Consider the following 16,774-nt stretch of genomic DNA (forward strand, 5'->3'; position numbering starts at 1 on the left):
CACTTAGTTTTGAGCCCATTCCCATTGATGTCACTATCCTTCAGAAACCAAGTTCACACCTCGTCTGTTTCTTCCATCTCATTTCTATTCCCACCTAAGAGCAGCGGTTCTCAACCTGTGGGTCAAATGACCCTTTCACGGGGGTCGCCTAAGACTGTCGGAAAACACAGATATTTACATTACGATTCATAATAGTAGCAAAATTACTGTTATGAAGTAGCAACATATAATTTTGTGGTTAGGGGTCACCACAACATGTGAAACTGTATTAAAGGGTCACAGCATTAGGAAGGTTGAGAACCACTGCCTTAGAGAGACAAAAGGGCTCATGGGAAGACCAGAATCTTCTGAGAACACAAATTCCTATATAGAACTTCTTGCACCACTGGACTTGGATGCTGTGTATTGATTGTGTGAGCTGTATCATGTCAACTGGGGTGTGGGCTCTGGAAGATAACACATACTTTTAATTACTCAGTGGGTAACCTACAGAAGACCTCACAGACCCTTGTTAGTCCGGAAGCAAAGATCCGGTTTTATGGCTAGTGTCCTTCCCCTCACCTCTTAGAGCACACACACACACACACACACACACACACACACACACACACACCACCCCACACTACACCTTACATACAGTGACTGCAGGTTTCACAGGACTCAGTTACAACAGAGAGATCACTGTTGAAAGCTATAAAGGCATGAGTATGTTTAAAAAGAAACTTTCCCAAAATAATGAACTAACTACATTGGAAACAAACAGAGAAGGGGCAGGTGTGATATGGCGTGGTGGAGGTAATGGGTCAAGTTTCGGCATCATCAACAAAAGTGAGAAATGTAGGAGACAGTGCTGTCAGAGGAAGGGGAATAAACAGCTTTAGTGAGGGGAGAGTAGCCGTGTTCGGTGCCACCGGCAAGCCTGCTGCCTTCTCAGACCGAGCACTGCAAGGCTGCGTCTGTCCGTGATGTGATGAACGACTATGAGTTCTTCCCTAGGGGGAGAGTGGGAAGCTCTTTTTCACGGGAATGGTCCAAGGCTACAAATGCGAAGGGGCAGCACTTTGTGCGACTAATTTAGATGGACAGTCAACAGATCCACCAGGGCTTCTGGGAAGTAAACCACCTACCCGTTTGTCAGCAGCTCCACACCTCGAATTAAACCAGCCATCCTATCCCCGTGACAAAAGGGCTCTAGAGGAAGGATTACAGTATTCTTAGAAGAGAACTGTTCTTTACACAGACTAAAGCCCTCACTCAAATGTCCCTACTTATGCAGATTTGAAACCTGAGATGACAGATGGAAATGACAGGTAATTGTGACCTTTTCTGATGGTGTGTGTATGCGTGCATTACCTATGGACAGGGTCTTGCGAGGTAGCCCACATGGGCTTTGAACTCCGTACCTTCCTGCCCCAGCCTTCTGGGTGGTGCTATTGCCAGGTTATTTTTCAAGTTGCCTTCATACCATCCTTTGGAAAGCGCAGCTTTTCCCCATTTAGTTTTATGTTGCCCTACCTCAACTTTCCCACAGGGTTCTGAGCCCCACAAATTGATGGGAACACATGGAAGACTCACAGACTTGCCAGGCTATGGAGGGAAGGGACATCCCTTTCTGGCTACCACTGTCCTTCCCTGCCCAAACACACATTCCATGGGATGTTTCACTGGGCTGAGAAAGCTGAATCCTAAAGGTGAGTGAGGGTAAGACAGAAAGTCCAGAACGTTCTTAATTCAGGGTTTTCACATATCTAATTCATGAAGTTTATTTTCTATCTCTCAGTTCAATTAATTTTCTTGAAAAGAAGCCTGGGTGGAGGCCAACAGTGGAGAAAAGGGATGTCACCGGGCCAGGATCTGGGAATGATCAGCTCCTTATGGTTTTAGGGACAAAATGCCAAGACCTTAAGGATCTGGACTCTAGGAGAGCAGTCCAGTTCTTTTCTTTAACATGCCGCAGCTGAATCCTGACTGGGTAGCACAGTGGTTCTCAACCTTCTTAATGTTGTGACCCTTAAATACAGTTTCATGTTGTAGTGACCCCCAACAATGAAATTTTCATTGCTACTTCATAACTGTAACTTTGGTACTGTTATGAATCGTAACGTAAATATCTGTGTTTTCCGATGGTCCTAGGTGACCCCTGTGAAAAGGTCGTTCGACCTCTGAAGGGGTCGAGACTCACAGGTTGAGAACCTCTGGGTTAGAGAACCGGGGAGGTGGAAAAGTTGGTAGATCAACAGAGCACTTGCCTAGCATGTAGGGGGGCTTTAAGGCAGAGCCTTGGCACACAAGAGAAACAATCAAAACAACAAACTCGGTTTGGTACATGCCTGATGCTGAGGAATGAGAATCGCGGTGAGTGGTCCAGGTGAGTTCCAGGCCACGCTGGGTGTCAGAGTGTGTCCCCATCTCAATCTCCCCTCAAGGAAGACCATCTATTAGAGGGGGGAAGTCTCCTTAAAGAGAACCCATCATAAACTTAATTTCTAAAGAAAAGGCCGCTCGCACCGCGCGCACAGGACAGTGAGCTGGTGCATGCAGCACACATCTTCAGGACCGCGACTCTGCCACTGGCGCCCGGTGGGTCAGCCATCAGCCACGCACCATTCCCGCCCAGCAGTGTCCAGGGACGCAGTGAGCACGCCTCCTCCAGTCCTGGGGTCTGAGTAGGGGCCCCTGCTGCTGCTGCGGTGGCAGGAAGTCCCCGTGAACTACAAATCGAGGCATGCTGGGAACATTCCCCGCTCCTCCCAGGAAATGTCCTTTGTCCAGCCCCACAGGAAGCCCCAGCGAGGAGGCAGCGGGCAGCTAGCCCGAGTGCCAGCCCGCGGCCGCACCGCCGCTGCACCCGGCAGACGCGCGGGCGCCAGGCTCCGGCACTGCGCTCGGAGCCGCCCGGCGCATCGCAGGTAGGAGCGCCGCTAGGCTGGGCGCGCCCCTTCGGGGATGGGGAGCTGGGCACTGGAACTGACCACCTTGGGGTTGGGGTGTATGCTGTGGCTGAGCTGCCGCGCGTAGCTGTGTTCCACACACCAGGTCGTGGTCTGCCATCCCGTGGGCTCAGGGACCGTGGACGCATGGGGAGCCCTCGCGTCCCTAAAGCCGAGCAGAGCTCCCTTTGGGCTCAGTGATGAGGGGCGGGGAGGAAGGGCTGAGACTGCACTGCTAGAGCGAGTCGGACCGTCCCACAGACCACCGAAGGGGGCATCAGAGACCCTAGGAGACCAAACCCAGGGAGGAGCTTCCAAGGCGAGCAGAAGGTGAAGGGCTTTGTGTGCAGCGGTGCACAAGCTTGGATCGCGCTCCCTTTGCTTGCTCAGTCAGCGCCCCCAGCCCCACCGTGAGGAAAAGGGATGAGGGTGGAGACTTTGTGAGGGGCAGCAGGTTAATTTGGGTCCTTGTGAAATGTGTGTCTGTTCCTCTCATCTGTCTGCCCGACTCGGATTACCGTTTAGGGGCTGCGACCAGACGGGGCAAAAGGCACAATAAGGACCTGCGGATCGAAGAAGGCTGGGCTAGGCAGCGGCTGGTGGCCCAAGAGGGGTCGTTGTCTGGCGTTGCTAGAATTCCCAGTCACAAATGTCCACGTTGGCTGGTCCTGGGCAGGTGGTGGACAGAGCTGAAGCCTGCAGCCAGAGGGCTTATTGAGACTCAGGTGGCCTGGGGGGAGGCATATGTTGGGATAAGGGAGGGTGAAGAGGAGCCGTGACACAGGGGCCCTGGGTGTATCTTACAGCCAGAGTACACAATAGCAGGACTGTCAATGGGACTTTACGACTTCCTCTGGGACTTTCCATGATGAACCATTTTCTTACCCCCCTCCCATCCCCCAGTGAATTGGCTGCCCCTCTACATGAGCATGAGGCATGCTTTAATTTGGTGGTGCTGTAATCCTGCCTGTTGAGTCAGTCACAGTTGGCTGTCAGCATTCCCATACAGTGGGTCTCCTCCCGAGAGACCGCTGTGGTAAAGGCGGTGAGGCAACAGGCTAGCAAGCTCGTGGTCTTAGAGAGCTGTGGTGGACAAGGGGGCACGTTTGAACACAGCTGGAGTGTGACTCTGTTGCCCTTCTGCTCTTACACGTCTATCCAAATGTATCCCTTCCCTTAAGGAAACGCATGGTTGTTACTTAATGTACAACACACTTTAAAGCCAAGTGAATGTCTCTTGAGTAGGGAGAAGGGTTTACCTAAAGTTCACAGGAGGAAGGATGCTCTGGACCCCGGGTAAATGGCTTGGAGGGGGAGAGAGGTTTCCCACTGGCGTTGCTAGTTAGACGAAACAATGGGAACTAAGTTGGAGTGAACTAACTGGCGTTGTCCAGGCAGCTAGTATTAGAGTATGAAATGAAGAAAATGTTCAAATGGAACGAAATGCATTGAAAAAAGTCTCCAGTTGCACACCCTGGCTGTGTGTGTAGGAGGAGGTAGGATCCTTGGAGGAAATTGATGGCCCAAGAGAGATCGAGATAACCTGAGATTGAACCAAAGGAAAGTCAGGCTGCCTTCTAGGTCATGCAGGAGACACACACAGGATGGCGTTCAAAAACTACAGGAATGAAGGAGCAAGTGACAAGAAATCAGAAAACTCAGAGGAGGCAGCCAGATGGAAGGAACCAGGGTGACCTCACTGGAGGCTGCATGTCTGAGGCTGATGGATTTGCATAACATTTCCTCTTCCTCCTGCCAAAAGCTCTTTGGATTTCTCCAGAATCTACTTATCTGCCTAAATTTTTTTAGTGTCCTGGGAAAGGAAGGAGAAAATGTAAAAGTTGGTTACTAAAAAGGATACAGCCAGACAAGAAAGAACTTGTTTACTTCCAAAGCAAGAACCCAGAAAGCCTCATGAAGAAGAAGTCCAGATCGCAGCTGTGTGGGGGCCTCGAGTGCCATTTGAGAAGTTCTCTCTAATCATTGTTTTTCCTTTCTTTACCTCTTGACAGGTTTCTGAGTACACCACATGCTATGTAGTGTTAATGTAATTGACAAAGGTTAAAAACTTAAATTTGGTGTTCAGAGTTCTTGACATATCCAGCGCCTACCCCCTTCTCTATTGTATCTACGCTATCTACTGGTCCTTGCAACAAACAGCTTTCATCCCAAGATACAACACACATTCTCAAGCGTTGGTTACTCAGGTCACACCACATGCCTGTAGCACATTCCTGTGCTGCCTCTCATTACTTTTGTTTCAATCCGTAACTCCCTCATGGGAGCCTTTCAAGAATTCCTAGCTAGTATTCGTCTTATCCTCATGGCATTTTGGTGACATCTCTCCCAGTCTGTCATGAGAGCTGTTCATCTTGTTCTCCCTCTAAATTGCAAACCCCTTGAGGACAATGATTTTTTTTCCCCCTGCCTGATGCTTTATAACTAACTAGCAGATGCACAAAGGATGTTTGATTTGAAGTTCATAAATAAATGAAAGCAATGAAAAATTACACACATCTTGTATTTATTTATAGATCAGGTCTCATGTAGCCCAGGCTGGCTTCCAACTCACTGTGTAGCCAAGGATGACTGAACAGCTCCACACCTCCCATCCTTCTTGCCTCCATCTCCCGAACGCTGCGGAAAGAGGTGTTTTTCAGGACACCTAATTTTATGCTGTCCTGGGGATCCAACCCAGGCCTTGGTGAAAACTTGGCAAGCACTTTACCAACTGAGCTCCATCCCCAGCCCACGTATGGCTTATTTTATCTCTTACTTGGTTTCTATAGTGAAGCCATGGAATCTTTCTCATAGACTTGGGAGGACTCATTGCGATGGGAAATAAAACCTCTAGTTCATGATATACCGAAACTTTTCCTTTTCCCTGGTTTTACAAGACCCTAAAAGCATTTGTCACGGTGTCTAGTAAAAGATGTTCATGGGAACCATGTTACTAAGCCTCTTTGCCAACCTGGATTTCAAACTCCAGCAACATATGGAATGGATTAATGCAAGTGCATAGTCAGTTATTTTTATAGGTCTACACTGAAGAAGGTGATTTTCTTCTCAGTATTAAAGTGTTTATGAGAAGGCAAGATGCCAAGGACTATCCCGCTCTTTGCAACCAAGTCAGGCATCGATCATGCCTCTTCCTTTTTACAGACTAAGCTGACTACTAGGGCCAAAATATAGCAGTAGAAGAAGAGGGCAGATTAACTCCTCAAACTTGGTTTCCTTCCAATTCAGTTTTTGTCCCCACGGGTGAATAATTGAGTATTTTTCTTGCTTTCTTTTCATGTGATTCATAGCCATCACCATTTACGGAATACATTATTGAATACGTCAGTGATTACAGTAAGACATTTGGGGCTAGGGACATGTGTGCCTTAGTTGGTATAGTGCTTGCTTTGCAGGTACAAGGACATGATATTGATCCCCAGAACCCATGTTAAAAAAGCCAGGCATGGTGGCATGTGCCCTGGGGAGACAGAGACAGGAGGATCCCTGAAGCCAGCCAGCCTAGCCTACTTGGTGAGTTTCAGTTTACTGAGAGATCTGGCTCATAAAAAGATGGGTAGCACCTGGGTAATGACACCCAAGGCTGTCCTGTGGCCTCCATATTCACCTGTGTCCATGTGCACCTCTGCACGTACACAGAATAAATCAGACAGCTTACATGAGTTGCCTCATTTCATCTGGTAACTGCCATTATCTCCATTCTAAAAATGAGGAAACCAGAGGTCAGAGAGTGGTCAAGAAACTAGCCTGGAGCCCAGATTCTGAACTGGAGATGCATTGGAACGTAGGTCTGTTGATCGGTACAACTTTCAGAACTGCTTTCTGTGGGAGGGACTTGCTCCACATTCGCAGGTTTCCTGCCAGGAGCATCGTTGGGCTTCTAAAATCATCTGACTGGCTCTCATTCTGAGAAGTGAAGTTCTTTCTTTACAAACAAAACAAAACAAAACAACAACAACAACAACAACAACAATAATAAACCACCTTTTTTTCAAGCCTTTAATTTCCTATGACCATCAGTTGGAAAGACCAAGTTTAGAATCCTTAAGGCCTTTGGGCACAGAACTTTGCCCCAAATTACTATTCTTTTTTTTTTTTTTTTGTTTACTTCCAGCCTAGCTGAATTTTTTTCTGTTCTCTCTAGGCTAAGTCTCTTCTCTTCCACGTAGGTTGTCTTGGTCATGCCAGGCCATCCTTACCCTCTCCTTCAGTCTCTGGCATTGCCTGAAATGCCTGGGTTTCATTGACTTCTTCATGAAAATTCAACTGCACACATGGCAGAGACTGTCTGTCCAGAACACAGCATGGCATTTGGTGGACTTTCAGAACACTGTTCACGATGAATCATTAGTCATGGGTAAATGCAGACGTGGAGGCATGAAACATCTTAATGCTGGCAATTGGCTTCTATCGTAGAAGGAAGACAAGAAAGCAATTGGTTTTCTTAGTTATTGTTCACGTTTTTCAATGGGACTGACTGCTAAGCTCCGGCTGGAAGATGCAGAGCTGTGCCGTGCTTTCATGTGTTTGTGCTAGCATCCTTGCTGAATGGTGGTGGAGGGTAATGACTTCAGGTGTGGGTGGGGCCACTGCCTCAGCTATGCCCTTGCTGGCCTGTGCATCCTCACTGGAACTAGGAAGAGCCTTTTTATTGTACATCTAAGAAAATCATAGGGGTTCCCTTAGTGCCAGTAGGGAGGGGAATAAAAAAAGAGAAAGTCTGGGGTGAGGAAGCAACTCCGCTAACACCTCTGAGAGAGTGAGAAGGGATTTGTTGGGCTTTACTTCAGCAAGTATGGATGGCGGAGCAGCCTCTCCTTGAGTGGACAGGACTGTCAGCTGTCATGAGGTCGAACCTGTCTTCCCACAGGCAGTTCATGGGATAGCTGTGTCTATCTACACAGCAGGTCATGTTCTGTGCATCTGTCTCCCAAGCTAGGTATGGCCATTCTTCAAGGAGGCATATTACATCCCCTGTGGCCTTCTGAGACCTTTGTCAGGATCCTGCTGTAAATCACAAGGCAGCAACCATTATTTCTGGGTTTTATTTCTAGGAAATGTCGCAGCTTGGATTCACTGCTGTGCACTGCTGTGTGGTTAGCACATTTTGCTTGATGCACGATGAAGGGCATTACTGAAAAGTCTCCCCTTTCCAATTGACCGTTTTGCTTTTCTGTCATACTTGGGAACCTTGGTAAGAGTCACATTTTCTCCCTGCGCCTTTGGTAACCCCTCAGCAGATATGAATAAAGATTTCTGACAATGGTAGGTGGTTTGAAAACTGAACTGAAATATAAATCTGTTAGACATAATCTCTAGCAACACAGAACCCAGAAGAATGGTAGCTTATGGCACGTTTAATAGATACTTTTGATTGTACGTTTATTAAACACATAGTATATTTTTAAATATTTCATTTTTCTTCTTGCCTAGTATGACGGTACTACCAACTTTCTACAAGGTAATGTGGGAAAGAGCAAATGCTTGTAATCTGAGCTGGAGCAGTTTTTCGGTCCGTGGGAGAGTTGAGCAGAAGGTACGGAATCTCCGTGTGCCTCCTGCCCCACCACTCTCAGACCCTGTACCAGCACGGTGCGTTTGTTACACTTGGGAAGCCCCTGTTACTGCCTCATCACCTAAGGTCTCCTGTTCACTTCTGGCTTCCTCTTGGCGGTGTGCACTCTATGAACCGACACGTGTATAATGACCTGTGTACCATTGTGATAGTGTACAGGACAGTGTGACGCTCCTGATGTCACCGGCGCTCTAATCATTTGCCCATCACTCCCTTGAAGTCCTTGGCAACCAGTGGTTTGTTTTTTTGTTTTGTTTCAACTCTCTCCGTAGTTTTGCCTTTTGCAGAGTCATAGACGTGGAACTGAAGTGTGTAGTCATTTTCATATTGTCTTCTTTCAGTAGTATGCATTTTTTTTTTTATAGATTGGTAGATGTGTTTGTGTGAGTGTGTGGGTGAGTGTGTATGTGTGCCTGTATACTTGCATGGGTGTGTAACATTTCATTGGAATGTCACAGTTTATCTATTCACGTCTTCAAAGACATTTTAGTTGTTTCCAAGTTTAAGATCAAAGCTGCTGTAAGGGATTTATGTGCAGTTTTTTTTGTTTTGTTTTGTTTTTGTTTTTTGACAGGCTTTCATCTTGTTTGGATAAATACCAAGGCGTGTAAATGCGGGTCTTATGGTAAGACTATGCTTAGTTTTGTAAAGAATGTACTGTGTTTCCCCCACAGAGAATGCAGTTCTCTGCTGCTCTGTTTACATCAGCACCAGGTGCAGGGAGTTTTAGGTTTGAACATCCCTGAAGGTGGAAGCAATGTCTCACAGCTGGGTTGCCATTTCCCAAAGCCCATGATATTGAGCACTTTTTTATATGTGCTTCTGGCATCTGTTTGGTTTTTGTTTTGTTTGTTTTTTTTTTTTTTTGATAGATGTCTGTTCTGATCTTTTGTCCATTTTTAATCCGTGTTGGTAATTGAGTGTGTGTGTGTGTGTGTGTGTGTGTGTGTGTGTGTGTGTGTGTATACACTTGTGCAGAGGCCAGAGGTTCTCCATCTGATTTATTTTCTTAAACAAACGTCAGTGATGGCTTAAAATTTATTGATTGATTTTATGTGTATGGGTATTTTATCTGTATGTCTGAGGCCCTAGGACTGGACTTACAGATGATTGTGAGCCACCATGTGGGTGCTGGGAATAGAACCTAGGTCCCCTGAAAGAGCAACCACTGAGCAGTCTCCCTTGTCTCTTCCACCTTAATTTTTGAGACAGGGTCTTTCACTGAGCCTGGCGCTCACTGGTCTGGCTAGGGTGACTGGCCAGTCCCAGGGATCCTCCTGTCTGTTAGATTATTTAAAAGACTATTCTGCTGGACAGAGACAGAAGGCAGAAAGGGAGGCTTGGTCTGACCTTAGGCGGGACCATGTTTACTTATGGCAAGTGGGTGTCTTTGTCATCCGTATGTGAAGATGGCCAAAATGCCCTGAGAGCAAGATGGTATGTGGGCCCCTTATAGGGGCAGAAAGACTTCAGTAGTCCATAAGGGGAGCTGGGAAGTGCATTTCTTCAGCAGAAAACCAGCATTCCTGACTCTGAGAGGATATAAACAAAATACAGGGTAGGGATACTACAGTTGTGTTCTGCTGAGGAGGGTCTTTGTTGGAGGGGGTAGTTCTGGGTCCATTGAGAAGGGGTCCTCAGGTCACATAGCAGGCGGAGTCTTGATCAGCTGCATTGGATCATGCTATTGTTGTCCTGCATTCCTGTGGAGACGTGGGAAATAATTCTTAGAGGGCTGGAAATAGATGATTTGGTTACAGAGTAGAACTGAGAGATTTTTCTGGAAAGGTTAAGGGATAGGGAGGAGCAGAGGTGGGTCAGTGAGAGAAAGTGGGCAGAGAGTTGATTCAGGGTGACAGTGACGAGCCCCATTGTCACCAAAATGAGCCAGCAAGAAGTAGCTTCCAAGGAAGGGAACAGGAGGAAATAGAAGAGTCATGTAACAAATTGTATCAGGCTTGGGGTGAAAGGATGAAGGGCCCTTTTACCTAGAGTTTCTCCACAGCATTTAAAAGGTCTTTTTGCAGATGTATCAGGACATCTGTAGGGCGAGAGCTATCGTGTGAGCTTACGTAGGACATTTTGTTTGGTAGAGGATGAAGTTCCATAAGTAAAACATTTTAGAGACATTGTAAAAACATAAGTATGGGGTTAATAGGAGGGGAAGAAGTGATCGGGGAGGAGCCAGGGTGGGAGGGAACCAGGAGCCCTTACATAGGAGGAGGTTTGTGGTTGATGTTTTTCCTGGTTCCTGGCTCTCCGCACCATCTCAAACCAGTTAGGATTTGTTGGTGTGGAAGCAACATCTTTTGTGGAGATGGCACAGACCTCACCTCAGTGGTCAGATCTAGTCCTTTTTAATTTTAGAGTACCTCAGCAGGCATGGAGTCCACTGGTCCTGAAGGCTCTTGAGCGGATCTGAGCTGGTGAGACTGGGGGGGGGGGGGTCATTGATGAAGGAAGGCTCCAGTCCAGCCGCTTTAGTTCTGAGTTCCCAAAACAATGGCCAGAGTGACAAGAAGACGGATGAGTTGGGTGGCCCATGGCCCATTAGCCCCCTTTTAGAGGTCACCTAAACTGCTTTTAGGGGTTTGGGGGTGTCGATCTCTAAGTAAGGCTGATGGAAGGGCAGCGAGGGGAGGAGCAGTTAGAGTGTCCATCCAGGGGGCCATGAGAAAACTTTAACAGTTGGCAAAGATCCAGAACGTAAGCCAGGAGGTAATAACTGTGCAACTTCGTGGGGAACATTAACAGACAAAGTTACCTGAGGAAAACCTTTGCATCAAGATTAACAGGAGTTAAAAGGCAGTTGTACCGCTGGCCGGGCCGTGCAGCAGAGCTCTATTGAAGGACAAGGCGACTGTAAGCAGCTGTTTGTCATGTCTGACTTCTGCCTAAGCAACAAGCACCTGGAAGCTGTGTGTAGGAAGTCAGTTAAAGTTGGCATCCAAGGAATGAATCTGAACAGAATGTGTCTACGAGATATCCCTTGTTTTTTTAACATATGATGAACTTGGTATATTTGTTTTCAGTATTAACAATGCCAGCCATTATTTAATGAACAAAAATAGTATCTTAAGTAAAACAAAAGTTTTGGTTAGAGACAATTTGATAAAATTTTAAAAATTGGGACTGCTGCCGTAAGTGGCTATAACTAGTGTTTGAAACCACGGCAATACATATTTTTGTCAACATCAAATTGTGAGACCTGTATTCCAAGAGATAATTTAATTGTAATTTGTATTTCCCCCAAAGAAATGATTTTTAATTTCCAATTTAAACATACTTCCAGAGACAATGACTGCCTTGCTCTTTCCTCAGCAGGCACATCTTTAGAACACTCGAGAACAGTCGTTCTCAACCTTCCTAGTGCTCTGACCCTTTAGTACGGTTCCTCATGTTGTGGTGACCAGCGGCCATGAATTTTTTTTTTGTTGGTACTTCATAACTGTAAGTCTGCTATTGTTCTGAATCGTAATGAATATCTGATATGCAGGATATCTTATATGTGACCCCCAAAGGGGTCGGGACCTACAGGTTGAGAACCACTGTTCTAGAAAACATCCTAAGTTACCACCCAAGTTGGTGACTGCCATGTCAGTAAATGATTCACTTTACAAAGTTTCCTAAAACTAACCCTATTAACAGAACTGTTAAAAACTACTTTCTCATTCCACGCACTCAACCAACAGATGACAGATGAAAGCAGTCAGTCATGTCAAATCTGTAAGAAATAATTTACATCATAGACTGAATTAGCCACGAAGGCTCAAGCCAGCTCTTTGCTCCTTCCCCAGGTCACCACACCCTGACCGCAGTAAGCTTATTTCTTAACACGATCCTATTTAAAAATAGATTGGTTGTTTAGAGGCATAATTTATAAAGCCAGATAACCAAATTAAATGAGCTATAGCAGATACTGGCTCTGGGAATTTCTTAGAAAACATCCACAGGCTTCGCTGTCAAAGCCTGTGTATGCCTTGTAGGCTTCAGGTTGCAGGCCCTGGCTGTGGAGCTCTCTGTCTGTGTAGAGACTAGATTATGGTCTCAAAGTGCCACAGGTGAGCCCGGGTTGGAGCGAATCTCCTCATCTAAGTTATCTCCTCCTGAAGAATCTAAAGGCTTGGAATGTCATTCAGTAGAATCATCTGTTGACTCTACAGATATAAAACCCAACTCTCCAAGACTCTGCCAGGATACTCTGCATAACTTTCCAAAGTTGTGAGTTTGATAACGGAGTATCTGGCAGCCTCCTTTAATGAGGGAACGTGAGTGCTTAGGGCATAGATGCTGGAATTAGCTTTTGCTAAGAAGAATTAAATGCCAGGATAAAGGGCATGACCAGTTGAATTAGCACACAGGTGCTTGCCGGATAGTAGGCTGAGGTACAAACTTCTGTTCACAGCATCCTTGTATGTCATTGAAGGCAGAGTGATTGTTTTTTGCCTCTCTGTTGTTTGAGACATTTTGGATGTAGGTGCTGACTCTGAGATCCTGATCCCTTTACAATGCACTGCACCATATGTTAAATTATCAAGAGGCAGCTGTAGAGAGACGGAAAGGGAAAGAGAGAGAGGCTTGATTTGACCTTAGGCTCGGCCATATTTATTCACAGCAAGGGGGTAACTTTGTCACCCATGTGTGCTGATGGCCAAAATGTGCACAGAGAAATATGGGGTGCGGGCCCCTTATGGGGTGGAAATGGCTTATGTAGTCCACAGGGAAGCTGGGAAATGTAGTCGTTCAGCAGGAAACTATCTGGGTTCTGCCTCTACAGTGTTGTTATGGGAGCATTCCAGCCTCTGGCTTTCATATGTTGTGCTGGGTACTAAACACAAGCCCTTGTGTTTGTGAAGCAAGGATGTTACTGACTGAGCCATCTCCTCAGACCTACTGTTGAGAACTCTGTGTATTTTGGGTGATGGTCCTTTATCAGGTACATCTTTGCAAATATTCTCTCCAAGTATAAAGCTTATCTTCTCTTTGTTTTGATACATCTGTACCTGTATCTATATTTGTATCTGAACGTTCCTCATCTTTTTCTTCTCTGAGGGTGTGGGTGTGCCAGATACAAAACCTGCTTTATTCTAGAAACAGGAGACAAAACTATGAGCTAGACTTGAAGAAATACCTGCTTCTTACTCATTTTTGGTTTTTTATTGATGGTCTGGAAGGGTGACTCAGCAGTTAAGAGCAGTTAGTGCTCTTGCAGAGGACCCAAATTCAGTTCATGTTGGCTCACAACCGCTTGTAACTCCAGTTCTGGGAGATCCAGTACCCTCTTCTGGCCTTCCAGGGCACCATGAAAGCACATGGTACACATACATATATGTAGGCAAAATGCTCAGACACTTAAAATAAAAGAAAGAACAATACCAATGGATTGTAACCAGCCAGTGGTTACCATAGGAACCTTTGTTTCCATTTCCCTACTGCCTAAGGGGCGCTTGGGTTTATTGATTGAGTCTGTAGTTTATTGGCTATTTCCAGTCACCACCTCCTCTGTGGCATATAATCTTTTCACACTTCTCTGAGAGCTTGTGGTTGCTGCACCGCTGATCACTGCCATCACCACCATCAGTGAGACTCAGAGCATCTGCATCGCCGCAGGCACCTCTGGCGTCAGAGCTTAACTCTAGACCCTTGGGAAAAGGGTTTTCTTGATTGGCAATTTGACATAGGAATGCGAGAAACTGGGACATCCATACCTTTCTAATTGTAGTAAGACAAACAAAACAGAACTGTCAGAGGATCGCTTCCCTTCACACAGACAGACGCTCCACATTCAACACAGGTGCCTCCTGGTGTTTGCATCTGCCTGGTCCTCTTCCTCATCCAGCGACTTTTTTACTCTCATCATTGCTCTGGAATGGTTGTGCGTTGGTCTTTTCTCGTTCATCATCTGACTGCTGCTGTCGCTTGTCCTATCTCTTCATGAGAGAGAAGCAACTGAGTTGTCAGGGCTGGGGAGTATTGGGGCGCTTTGCGTGATGAGCAGAGGAGGTACCTATGCTGGGCCGTCTGATATAAGCAAGAGGTGATGGTACTGGACCAATGATGCAGAACTCCTTTTGGAGATAATTCTGTCATTTTTAAAGTTAACTACCAGTCTCTGTAGCGACTGCCTCTGTAGTGGGATAATTTGACATGTTTGGATCTGGTTAAGAATGCCAAGTTAGCTGGGTGTCATGACCCACACCTTTAATCTCAACACTCGGGAGGCAGAGACAAGTGGATCTCTGTGAGTTCGAGGCCAGCCTGGTCTATATAATGAGTTCCAGGACAGGCAGAGCTACATAGTAAGACTCTACCTCAGAAAACAAACAAAATGAGCTTTTGAAAAAAAAAAGAAAAACAGTTGTTTTCATGGTTCTAGCTTACTTGATGTGATCTTGGCCAGGTCACGGGATTTCCTAGTTTTTTTTTTTTTTCTTAGTTTTTCCTTTTAAGACAGAGGCAATGAGATAATTATACCAAATTTTATATGTTTCAACAAACATTTGTGAACTCCTGTGGAGGAATCACCAAAGTGGATAAAACCCAACTTGTTTACCCAAAGAACTTACAGCTAGTTGAAAGGTGGTAGGGAAAGGAAGAACCAGCAGGTAGATATGAATCATTATAAATTTATTATATATACACATTCACATATATTTGTTGTTTTGTAGTGACACTGAGTATCAGTCTCCAGTGCCCTTTGTCTGCTAGCCAACTATGCTACTACTAAACTACATCCCTAGTCAATTATAAATATGACCATAATTAACAACAAATGTTAGGCAGAATAAGATGAGGGAAGGTACCTCAAAGAGCTGGGGTCTACTATGTGAAGTCAGCATTCTACAGACATTAGCAGCCATGCTGGTCTAGAAACATTAAACATTGTTTTCTGTTTGTAAAGTGGTAACACCTTATCAGATATGCAAGGTCTTAACTATGTGGGTTTGGTTACAGAAATAATAAAGTCTTCCCTAAATAAAACAAGAGTCAGTCATAGTGAAATAAACACCAGTGAAATAATTCTGTCTGAACCATTACCAATAATCCTATAGGGTAAGTTAAATTTGTTTTTCCTATTTTATAAATGAAACAAAGAGAGTCTCAGAGAGCTCCAGCTGGGGATGTGGCTCAGTGGTAGAGCGCCTGCCTACCCACCTGCCGAAGGCTGGCATTAGAGGCTAGATTCCCACCAGCAGTCTGGCTACAGAAGCAGAGCTCTGACCACTACAGGTGGGAAGAAAGAGAGAGACATCTCTTGTGTTTCCTGCAGAGGACAGCATGCGCCAGCACACAGTGAGTACCTTCTGCGGGACTCTGAGCAGGAGCAGAGTCTTGGGCTCGATCATCGAGCCCTAGAGTCTGTGCTCTGCTATGCCATTTAGGGGTTTCTGAGCCCGAGAATAAACAGTGGCAAGTGTGTTTCGGATTGATTCTGCAGACTTGTCGGTATGTGTATCTGGTGTGAGTGTCCCCTGCCGTGACAGTGGCACCAAAAAAGAGGAGAAAGGTCAAAGAAAGGAAATGGCAACTGATTTGATTGAAAGGCGTTAGGGATGGTGAGAGTTGGCTCCTCCAGGTTTTGAGGCTGCCCGGTGAGAACAAAGGCAGCTTTAACAGAACCAGCTCTGTCAGGAGGAGCCGGCTGACAAGGCTTCCGGAAGTGCTTTTTGATACGACCCAGCCTAGATATGTGAATTACAAAATGGAAATTAATTGTCTTTATAACCACTTTTCAAGGTGACTGTTTTTCATTAAAACATTTATACAATATATTTTGATCACAATCTTTCTTTTCCCCCAAATCTGCCCAGCTCCTCCCTACCTCCCTAGTCTCTTAACTTCTTTCCCTCAAAAGAAAAACAAAAAACAAAAAACAAACCATGAAAACAAACAAAAACCCCAACAAACCATAACAACCACACACATGTATATACACACACAAAAGAAAAAAAAAAGCACATAGGAAAAAAGTCTGTTTTGTGTTGGTTATCTACTTCTGGGCAAGGGGGCCTGCCTGGACTATGGTTGACATATCCAGTGTCACTCCATTGGAGAAAACTGGGTTTCCCTTTCTCAGTAGGCATCAATTTCAAATGACTTCTGTGGTTTACAGTTGGGGGAAGAAATGAAATGATTGGACTGAGTGACTGCAGAAAATATAGGAAACACCATCAAAGGTTGCTATGGCATTTTAGGAATTAAGAAGAGTATTGGTGAAATTATTAAGGCCACTCCACGTAGTTAAAAGGGA

General features: G+C 45.6%; 1 protein-coding gene across 1 annotated transcript in view; it reads left to right on the forward strand.

Annotated features, from left to right (window-relative positions):
* Positions 1–2,804: 2,804 nt before the first annotated feature.
* Positions 2,805–16,774, forward strand: part of Znf697 (zinc finger protein 697) — a 33,851-nt gene continuing 19,881 nt past the window's right edge. The window contains exon 1 of the mRNA XM_059265949.1: positions 2,805–2,909. The gene's annotated coding sequence lies outside the window, so the exon portion shown is untranslated. The remainder of the gene's footprint in view (positions 2,910–16,774) is intronic.

Source organism: Peromyscus eremicus, chromosome 6 (genome assembly GCF_949786415.1).
Source record: "Peromyscus eremicus chromosome 6, PerEre_H2_v1, whole genome shotgun sequence".
NCBI classification, from domain to species: Eukaryota; Metazoa; Chordata; class Mammalia; order Rodentia; family Cricetidae; genus Peromyscus; species Peromyscus eremicus.